Source organism: Diceros bicornis, unplaced genomic scaffold (assembly GCF_020826845.1).
Source record: "Diceros bicornis minor isolate mBicDic1 unplaced genomic scaffold, mDicBic1.mat.cur scaffold_54_ctg1, whole genome shotgun sequence".
Lineage (NCBI taxonomy): Eukaryota > Metazoa > Chordata > Mammalia > Perissodactyla > Rhinocerotidae > Diceros > Diceros bicornis.
This window is the reverse complement of record NW_026691418.1, coordinates 3,574,787-3,585,345: the sequence shown is the minus strand read 5'-3', so window position 1 is coordinate 3,585,345 and position 10,559 is coordinate 3,574,787. Positions and strand designations below refer to the sequence as shown.

General features: G+C 36.1%; 1 long non-coding RNA gene across 1 annotated transcript in view; it reads right to left on the bottom strand.

Annotated features, from left to right (window-relative positions):
* Positions 1–923: 923 nt before the first annotated feature.
* Positions 924–10,559, bottom strand: part of LOC131403073 (uncharacterized) — a 141,202-nt gene continuing 131,566 nt past the window's right edge. The window contains exons 2-3 of the long non-coding RNA XR_009219196.1: positions 2,217–2,263; positions 924–953 (exon numbers count right to left, since the gene is read on the bottom strand). This is a non-coding gene — a long non-coding RNA (uncharacterized LOC131403073). The remainder of the gene's footprint in view (positions 954–2,216; positions 2,264–10,559) is intronic.

The window sequence follows — 10,559 nt, the reverse complement described above, 5'->3', positions numbered from 1 at the left end:
GGGACGAGTTGCTAATTTCTGAGTTTCTCCCATGTATACATGTTATTAAACTTGGTATTATTTTCTCCTGCTTAAAAAAAAAGAAATCAAATAAGAAGAAATCTCTACAGAATGCTTAGATCTTAACGAGATACACCATTTTGTGAAATACTTAGGACTGTGAATTAGACAACAAAGGTCAAAATTCACTTTATAAAAAACCAATATACTGAAACTAACACAAAAATAACATAAAATAGGAAAACTCACATATCTATTAAATAAATTGAATTGTTAAAACGTCAAGCCAACTAACCAACAGAAACAACAAACACTTTCCACAAGCAAAACTCTAAGTCTGGGACTATTAACTATTCCAGACAATAGAGGGAGGAAGGAAGGAAAGGTTCAGATTCTAGATTAGACTGAACACAAAACTAATAGAGATTTTATTCACATTGAATACAATACAGAGAAGATTCTTTACCACACAGGACCTCTGAAGTCATCTTTCCGCTATACTACCCAATAAGTTGAACCTAGAGAAGAACTGGAGAAAAAAAGCACTACACTTATTAAATATTTTTAACACAGTAAAGAAACTGAGGTTATCTAAACTGAAGAGGAAAATGTTAATAGGTGACAATTACCATCTTCAATGTATGAGGAAGTCCAGAGAAGGCTAAATTTAAAAAGTGGATATAAAGTGAAAATTATTTAAATAACACAAAGAAAAATTTTATTATATGGCAAGTAATATAGCAGACAATCAACCAATAAACAAAAAAACAATTAATGTATATCATTGATTAGAGATATTAATAATCAACAGAACTGGTTTCTGGAGGTTGTGGAGTCTTTGTCCCTGGAAACTTGTCAGAAACAAACATTAAGCCATTTGTCCTGGGTAGACTTTAGACCTTCTCCTGCTGGAGCTCAAGATCCCTTCAAGTTTCTTCTGTAATTTTAATCTACTGTTAAATTAAATGAGAGAAGGCATGGTGAGGTCAATTATGAGTGTGCTCTGGGGAGTTCCTTAGAGGAGTTGTGGAGAAAGAGTAAACACCTGGGATCCCGTAGGGCTCTGAGAAGCAGAGAAATAAAAGTATGTAAAGGGCTTGAGACACATTGGGACCTTAGTAAATAACCATTGTTATCAGTAATAATTCGTTTCCAATAGTGTAAGTAAATTTGGCTATTCTGTCAAAAAAAACCTCACTCAAAAATGTCTTAATTGACTGAGGATTAAATAATCAAAGCTGGCTTTGTTTTTAATATTCTTTCCTAGCCAGGTAGGGCTCAAGGGAAGCAAGCAAAGGAATTGTGTGACACTTAGGAGAGTCACAAACCCTGAACTCAGATTAATGTTTGCTTTAGCCCCTGAAAATTCAGGAGCCTCTAGATCCAAATGCCAACACATTCAAGTTGTTGGTGAATCTTGATTACGATTTTGATACTTTTGGTTGTCTGCTCAAGCAAAGCATCCTTTGAAACCTAGAGTTTCTAAGCCGGTGGTTCTCAATGTGTGGCTGGTCAGCAGCATCACCTGGGAAACGATCAGAGACGTAAATTCTCTGGTCCCCCCATCCTGCTGGATCACAAACTCTGGGATGGGCTCAGCACTCTGTGTTGTAGGGGACCTCCACACGGTTCTAATGCACACTGGAGTTCAGGAACCACTGTCTTAGGAGAAGCCGGTCCTAGGTACAACATAGGGTTAGCAAAGATTCCTCTCTCACGAGGGCTTCTCCTGAGGCCCCCTGGCCAAAATAAGGATTCCTCTTTATGGCCATAGGAAGAACTCCTATGGCTCAACTCTAGGCAGCCATCTCAGGGAATTTTTCCAATATGACCAGGAGCTCTGAAATGTCGATTCAAAAAAGAAAAAAATATAAAAAATTGATTCAACATTCAAGAAATTTTCCTGCTTCAGATTGAGGGTGAAGTAGCTGAAATAGAGAATTTTTTCCCAGAACACTGATCGGTCATTTCTTGATGGAATCCACTGAGTTCTTTCAGTGGAACTAAACAATGGTCAGGAAGGTTATGGTTAGTCTGATGTGTAAGAGCAGGAAGAAAACACAAAGATAAAGGAAACAAACAAACAAACAGGAGAGAGGGAGAGTAAGGAAGGGAGATAGAAACAGCGACCATCAGTCAGAGGTAGTGAGAGGAGGGGGAAAGGAAATAGAAGATGCAGAGGGAGAGAAGCAGGTGCCGCTCGGTAGGAAACATACCTGTGGACACTGTGCACATGTGGCTTTCATAGAAAGGTGTAAGGTTTCTAAAAAACAAAGAAAATAAAAACAAATCCATCCAATTTAGTAATTTGTCCTAAATTTAATTGATCAGGTCTGATCACTCTGATGTCTTCCTTCTCCTTTATTTCATCCATGTCTCAAATTCTATGTCCTACCCTTGTCTAAGGCTTCAGAAACACACCACAATTCAAACCTTCACAAAGTGAACTTTTTAAATCATTTCAACTTCTTCCTTGCCCTTCTGCACAAAATAGATGCCCTACAGTGTTAGCTTACCTTTCGGTGCCTTTCAAAAAAACTTTAAAAAACTTTATGCTTAAAAGTACAGATTTAGATTTACAGATAATTGAACAGATAGTACATAGAGCTCCATACACCCACCACACTGCCTCTCTCCTCTCTCCCAAACCCCGTTTGCCCTATTATTAACACCTTGCATTAGTGTGATACGTTTGTTATAATGAGTGAACAATATTGAAATGTTGTTATGAACTACAGTCTCTAGTTTAAGGGTAACACTTTGTGTTGTACAGTTCCATGGGTTTTGACACACATATAGTGACATGTAGCCACCATTGTGCACAGAACAGTCTCACTACCCTAAAAATCCTCTGAGCATCAGATTAGCTCTTAGTCGCTTTTTAATATATTAACAATTGTCAAAATAACATAAATTTTTATGATGAAAAAAGTTCCACAAGTGCTAAGTTTTGTTAGTCTCACTATTATGATCACTATTAGAAATAATGAAAAAAATGAACCCCTATATAAGTAGAAAAATCGTAGAATTTGTAATATAAAAAAGATCTGGAAGATTAGGAAATCCTACATTCTTCAAGACACTGCCCTCCAGTCTCTCAGCTTTCTGTGTCATCTATCTGCCGACTCCGCTGAGGAGAAAGAAAGAAATCGATAAAGAAAAACAAAGCAAAGAACAAATTTGGGTTCTAAGTAGTCCTCTTGAGCGAAATTTAATCACGCATGGATTCTTCTTTATTGCATATTTGCATCAGGAACATAATTACTAGCTAGAGCCTAATTTGAGAATATTCATTATGAAGGAAAGATGTGATATCGAAGAACAGAACGGAATTCACTGAGGTTTTACTCTTGGGACATTTGTAGGATTAAGTCAGGACATGCTGTGAGAGTGATAAATAAGTTCTATATATTTTTATTCTCCAAGACCATGGATTTCAGCCACACTTTATACCCATGTACTTTGCAACAATGAAAAACAATTAAACACTGACCTTGAATATTTTGCCCTCAGATACATTAGTCTTTAAAATATAAATTGAGCAATTTTAATCTAGATGAGTGAAAGACTGTGGAGACTTCTAGAATGTCACCTTGCGTCCTTTGGAAGTGAAGAATTGACTTTACAAAGCATTTCTATTCCTTCTCATACCTTGACAATAGTGCTACTGTGACTCTGTTTTAAAGAGGATAATGTCAGGCTTTATTTTGATTTGCACCTTTTTGTTTTTAGTACATTGACTTAATATTTCTCAGTCTCTTGAAAACTTTTATCATTAAGCTCAACCTTCATTTAAATCACCAGACCTATTTGAAGGCGACATGAACATTTACGTGTAAACTCCTCAGAAAATTACTAATTGAACCTTCAGATGATCCATTGTAGAACTCAAACTGGATTTCCCAGGCCCCTCAAAAGGGCTCATAACTATGTGTTTGTACATTTATCTGCGAAGATACTATCTGAAGATAATTGTTCTTCCCAAATGCTTTCTTTACCTCAAACAGCGATACTCCCAAAGTTTTAATGAAAATGTGGCCAATTTGGTGAAAACCAAGTGACATGTTTGTTTTAGCATGCCAATGAGATTAAGAAAAAAAGTATTTAATTATTGTTATTGATTATAAAAATCAGAAATTAAGCAAACTTCTTTGTCCAAAGACATTTCTGCGAGTGAAATCGTCGGAAAAACTGACAGCTAGCTTCCCGTTTTAACCAAGAAATCATAAGAAATGTAATACCATGGGCAAACACTTGAGCGTTGTCACCTGCACGAGTCCCCAACGCTATAGCCCCATCAGGGCCACAAATCAGGGGAAGGAGCCGGCAGAGGGGAGACAGCTGTGCCCTCAGCATCCTTCCTTCCTGGGTCAGAACACGGTCCCAGCTGCTTGCTGTCAATTTTCTGGGGAAGCAGAGAATTCTTCTGGGGACACGACACATCAGGTGTTAAGGATGTCATCGTTCTTTTTGAAACAAATGTTAGTTCATGTGACACACTTCTCAGGACAGGAGGAGCCGCCTCAAGGGAAGGCAGATCTTCTCCAGGAGCTGACGGTCATCCAGGGACAGCAGAGTCAAGAGCTGCAGAGGGACAAGCCTGCTCCCACTCTCCCTCTCAGGGACACCTCAGTCCCGAACCCCTCCTGCGCCCACCCCAGCAGTTCCCATTGAATCCTCGGAGACACCTGAGCATGCGTAGGACGGGCGCTCAAAGCAGCAGAGGGGCCGGCGAGCTGGAGAGCCCCGGAGCGTGTGCACTGGAGGCGGGATCCCTGGTGTGGATGTGGCTACCTCGGAGGTTTGTGTGGGGGGATTGGTGATTTCTGGATCCTTCTTCCAGGATTTTCAGCCCTGGGGAGCTCTCCTTTATGCAGTGTGAAGGAACGCTGGGCATGGGCGGCGCCGAGGTAAGCGGTGGGCAGCAGGCTCGGTGTGGAGATCTCCGCTGCAGATGGCGGGAGCGCAGTGTTGGGGACGGGGGCCGGGGCTGCAGGAGGGCTGCTCCAGGCGGGGGAGCCCAACTTTGTCCCTTGGAGGAACAGAGGAGCGCCGCCTGGCAGGCCGGTCCCTCTGCCTTGGCGGGGCCTCACCACAGCGGGGCCTCCTGCCCACCCAGTGGAGGTGCAGGGGGCGGCAGGGAGTCGCCTGCCCTCTGGACGAGCCCTTGAGTTCCTGCCACCCAGGACCCCGTCTAGGCCAGGTCGGGATATCTCCTGGTGAACATGGCCCTTCATAAGATGGCCTGAGGTCAGCGCTCCTCTGTCTGACTCTGCTCAGGCTATTGGGCTCCTCATTGCGTTCTTTAAACAAATAAATATTCCTACTTCCTTGGGACCACTTTTATAGAAAAGCCTAATCCCATTAATAGTTTCTGATAGTTGACTGTATATTTGCAAGGCGAACTTTGAAGCCTGTGAGTTATTGTAAACTGCATTTAATGAAAGGAGCTTTAAACAATCTTTGGTGCAAATTATGTAGCTTCCTAATAATAACTCACATTCTGTTAACATAGACTGATGACTGATCAATTGATGATTGACACAATGTGTAGGGAATTTTGGTATCAGTGGAAAGATTTTTCTTGGCAGTTGGTGATAGAATTGAACTCGGATAAGGAGGAGGTTTTTAGAAGTAATATGTAGTGTATGTTTTGTCTCTATATTCATTTACAATTGTAAGAATTTAGATTTGGAAAGCTCATAGAACAGGAATTTTCAAATTTTGATTTGACTGATAGGGTGAAAAGTCAAAAGGCCAAATACGGTAGGATTCATTTATATGATATTCTAGAAAAGATAAACCATAGGGAAAGAAAACAGGTCGTTAGTTGCCATTAGTTTTAATAATCATTAGTTTTAATATTTCTGATAAAAAATAGATTTTAATTATAGCATCCTAATTATGCTTTTAGATGATACGAGAATTTAACAACCTATTAAATTCTGCAGTAGGAACAAATGATACGTTGGTTATTAGTGTCTTTGAAGTGTAAGTATTGTTGGTAATGAATATAAATGAGCTTTTTCGGATTGTGAACTACTGATTTTTTTACTAGATCCTGTTGGACGTGGCATATTACAAGCTTCAAAAGGCTCTTTAAATTATTGTAGCAGGTTGAAGCTATTAAATTGTAACGTAAGATCTTTATAGATGAAACAGGCAAAAATACAAAAATCCATTCATCATTTTATCTTTGTTAAAAAAAATGAAGTAAATCTTACCATATACATGAATGACTTTTGGCTAGACAGACCTGAACTTGACAAGATGGACTCATTAGTGTCGGGGGAAGAGGGAGACTCTCCCTCTGCCCTTTTATTTTAAGGTTCTTATGGCTGGGCAAATAATTAACAAGACAGGTTAGCAGGAGAAAATAATATCAAGTTTAATAACATGTATACATGGGAGAAAGCAGGGACACTGCGTTTTTTAACACAGTAACAGAAATTTTCGTCTTAAATACCATGTTCAGCCAATGACAAAGGAGGATGTTGGGGTGGGGAGAGTCAGTTATAGGAGATTACCACTAAAGCACAGTAAACAAGAGTAAGGTTATTATGTAGATTTAATGCCTCACCTTCTACATTGATAAGCCTCTAGAAATGAGGCCATCCCCCCCCTTTCTAAAACAGAGAGGGAGATACCTTTAGAAATGGAGATTTTCCTTATAAATGTAAATGATTGTCTGGCAACTCCTCGCAGGGCCATCTAGAGAATGTGGCCAGAGAGACAGAACTTCTGATAAGAGGGGCTTGTTGGTGCCTTTTTTATTGTAACCTCTATCTTACATTATCTTTATAGCCATCATGATAGATCTGTTCCAGGGAGGAGCCACCATGTCAAATTTTTTAGGTAGTTAGTGGAGGAGGTCAAATGTCCCTCAGAGAAAACAATCAAGGTAAAGAGATATATTTTAGGATGGCCAAATCTTGATCTCCCACAGTCCCGCCTTTGAAACTAAAAGTTTCACAGTCTTTTTGAAACTTAAAGAAGTTTTATAGTCTAGAAGCCGAGTTGGTAGATTGTTTTATCTCACCGAACACATATTTTAGTCTTGATAATAAATCAGTTTAATTAAGTTTATTTTAGAAGGTGATGTAGGTGGGCTCTCAAGGTTATGCCTATATTATGGAAGCAAGCAATCAAGTATTTGATAGAAGTATTTTTATGTAAACAAAAGAAAAACAAGGTTAATGGTTGGATTAAATTGTAAACCAGTTTTTGAGGTCAGAGGACAGTCAGTTAAGATGATTTTTAGATGTCAGCGTCAAAGTATCTTTTGTAGTTTAAAATGTCTCTGATGGTGTCGTTAGGTCATCTCTTAAGTTTATATCAAGTTTATCAGCTTTAGTTTGTAAGGCTTTAGGAAAAAGCACAGGTTTAGTTTTTAGTGATTTTAAATGAAAATGATGGAAAAAATCAAAAACGTTAGTTTGGACATCTGTAACCAGATATTTTAGGAGACTAGAAGAAATCAAGATCTAGTCTAGTCAATAGATATAAAACAAAAACCTTAAAAGACAATTAACAAAACTAGGATCTAATATCTTTAAATGTATATTATAGTTTTTATTGAAATATAATTTTTTTAAATCACCCTCATTTTTATCAAAGATAATCAAAATAAAACTAACTAGTTTGTAAAATAAGTCTAGTTCTAATAGAGTTGGCCCAATTATTTATATAAGTATAGTAAGCCTAGCAATTGATCACATAGGCTCTTTTAAATCTGCTTTGTTGGAACTTTTTATAAGGAATTTCAGATTTAACTTTAAAGGCCTCTCTAGGCCAGGAAAGCCAAGCCAAGGATTTTGTCATCAGACTTTGTCTGTAATTTCTATAGATTTGGGTGAATTTTTTTTTGAGGTTTTTCTAAAATATTTTGAGGTTTTTTGTACTTGTCAGATAAGTGACTTTTTTATTGATCTTGGTAAGTGTTGTTTGGAACAGAAGGTACTAGGCCAATATTTTTATGTGGCTTTATTTTATAAAGTCTAATCTTTATTTTTCAAAAGCTGTATGGTTATATGGTAAATATGATGTTTTAGTCACAGCCTTGGTAATATAACTAGTGTTTTTAATTGTGTCTTGTTATAAGGAGAACAGATTTTTATTGAACTTATGTAAATAACTATATTGCCATGAAAACAACAATATTTACTCACTAAGAGTTTTTAAATTTTGGAGGGATCAGGTAGAGAGAAAAAGAGAAATATTTTAATTTTGTTTATAAATGTATCATTTATCGAATTGTTATGTCATAGCTAGCTCTGGAGAAAAGAGAAAAAGTTTTCTTTAAATCTGAGAAAAAAACATTAAAAATTTAGCAATACTTTAAATGAAAAATCATAAAAATTATAATCATCTTTATCAGTTTATTTAGTCTTGTGTAATCAATTCTTGATCTCAATCTTTTTGTTAGCAGCTTTATGAAGTGATCAGTCTCTCTAACAGATTTCTGTAATTTCTTACCCATTTCAGTTTTATGATCAGAAACTTTATCAGAAACCTGTACTCCAGTGTAAATGTCAGTCTTTTTTATGAATTTTTTTGAAGTTGAAACATTTTGCAAAAGCATTAGAGCAAAGAAATGTCTGTAAACAACAAGACCTCAAAATGGCAATTGACAGAGAAATTTGGTTAATTTTGTGACATATAACACTTTAAAATAATAATAACCAGAATTATGACTGATAACCAGGACAGATTAGAATTTCAGTAATGTTATCCAATTTTAAAACACCTATATCTATAACATTTACCCACAAAATACCACCTAAGCAGGTGTATAATCACTTGTCTGACAATGCTTTTCATGTAATTTAACATGCTGAATAAGCCTAATAAGTTTAGTATCTTTTTCTTTATAGGTAGAGAGCAAATTTTCTTGTTTTCTTCCTTATAGGAAGAGAGCAAATTTTTTTGAGACGTTTTAGGGCCCTTTGAAAATTTCCAAAGAATAAAAGACTTTATTTAGGATATGAATTTTGGGGAGCTTGTAAAAAATATAAAAAGTCAAAGCAAACAGAACATTAACAGTCCAAAAAGCCTGAATAGAGAGACCTCAGTCTTTTGAAAACAGGAAATTAACAGTTTTTTTTTCTTTCTGTCTTTTAGGTAGACTTACCCAAAGGTAAAGAAAAATCTTTTGTATCCTCTTTATCAAGTTTAAGCAAATTATCTATTTAAGAGACAGAAGACCAAATTTTAATTTTGTACTAGCTTACTTCTGCTATTAAAACTCATTTACTTAATTAAATTGATTTTAATCTTAGCCAACTTGACCATGCAAAAACTCCTTTTTTAGAATTTCTCTTTCACACCTTTTATAACTTTCTTTTTACATTCAGAATTTGTCCCATGTCTTTTATTTTCTTCTTAGTACTTGAAGACAAATTTATTTTTCTTAATCGACCAAACAAAACATTTCCATTTTTTGTAGGTTTATACATCTTATTTTTTTTGTACACAGACATATTTTTTTTAATTTTTTAGTAGCTTCAATCACATATATTAATTGGAAATTTTAACCTTTAGAAACCTTAATTTGTAAGTAAAAACTAAGTAAACCATTATAAACTTTTTTTTACATTAGTATCTTGTGGCTTGGAAAATTTATAAACTCTTTATAACTTCTAGAAATATGTTATTTTATAGTATAATCTTTTAATAAAACACATGTTTACCAACAGACCCAAAACACCTTTTAGTTTTCTTGTAATGAAAAGCCAAAAGTGGACAAACGTAAGTTTAACAATCAATGTCTAATATCTTATCTTATTTGGAAATAATGATACTCAGAGAATTTTTATCAGAAATTTTAACAAAACTCTAAAGTTTTAAGTCACCAAAAAGTGTTTGGAAGCTGTAACCACCATAACACATAATTGTTTAAAGTTTATCCAACATTCATCCTTTATACAACTATTTAGTTACTTATTCCCAATAATTATTTAGATTGTCTACAGGACTTTATAAGACTTCAGATAAAATTAGCCATCATTTAAATTACTATTTTTGATTTATTTATTTATTTTTCCCCCAAAGCCCCAGTAAATAGTTGTATGTCATAGCTGCACATCCTTCTAGTTGCTGTATGTGGGATGCGGCCTCAGCATGGCTGGAGAAGCAGTGCGTCAGTGCACGCCCAGGATCGAACCTGGGCCACCAGCAGCGGAGTGCATGCACCTAATCGCGAAGCCACGGGGCCGGTCCTAAATTATTATTTTTGTTAACCTGTTCTGTAGTAGAAATAACATCAGTTTTTTTCTACAAAATTTTATGTAAATTTTATCATCTCATATTTTTAAACATAGTTATCATTAAGACTTTTATCAATAGGTCTTGGTCTTCTAATTTTGGACAAGGGAAACATTCCCAGTCAGACATTTTAAAACATCCTCAGGCAAAGTTGATGTAACATCTTTATATAAAATTAGCTCAAACATTTTAACCTTTATAATCTTATCAAAACTTATACTTTTACATGTTCTCGATTTAATTATAACCTGAGTGAAGGTCTTAAGGTCTTAAGGCTAGTCAAATTTTTCCCTTCG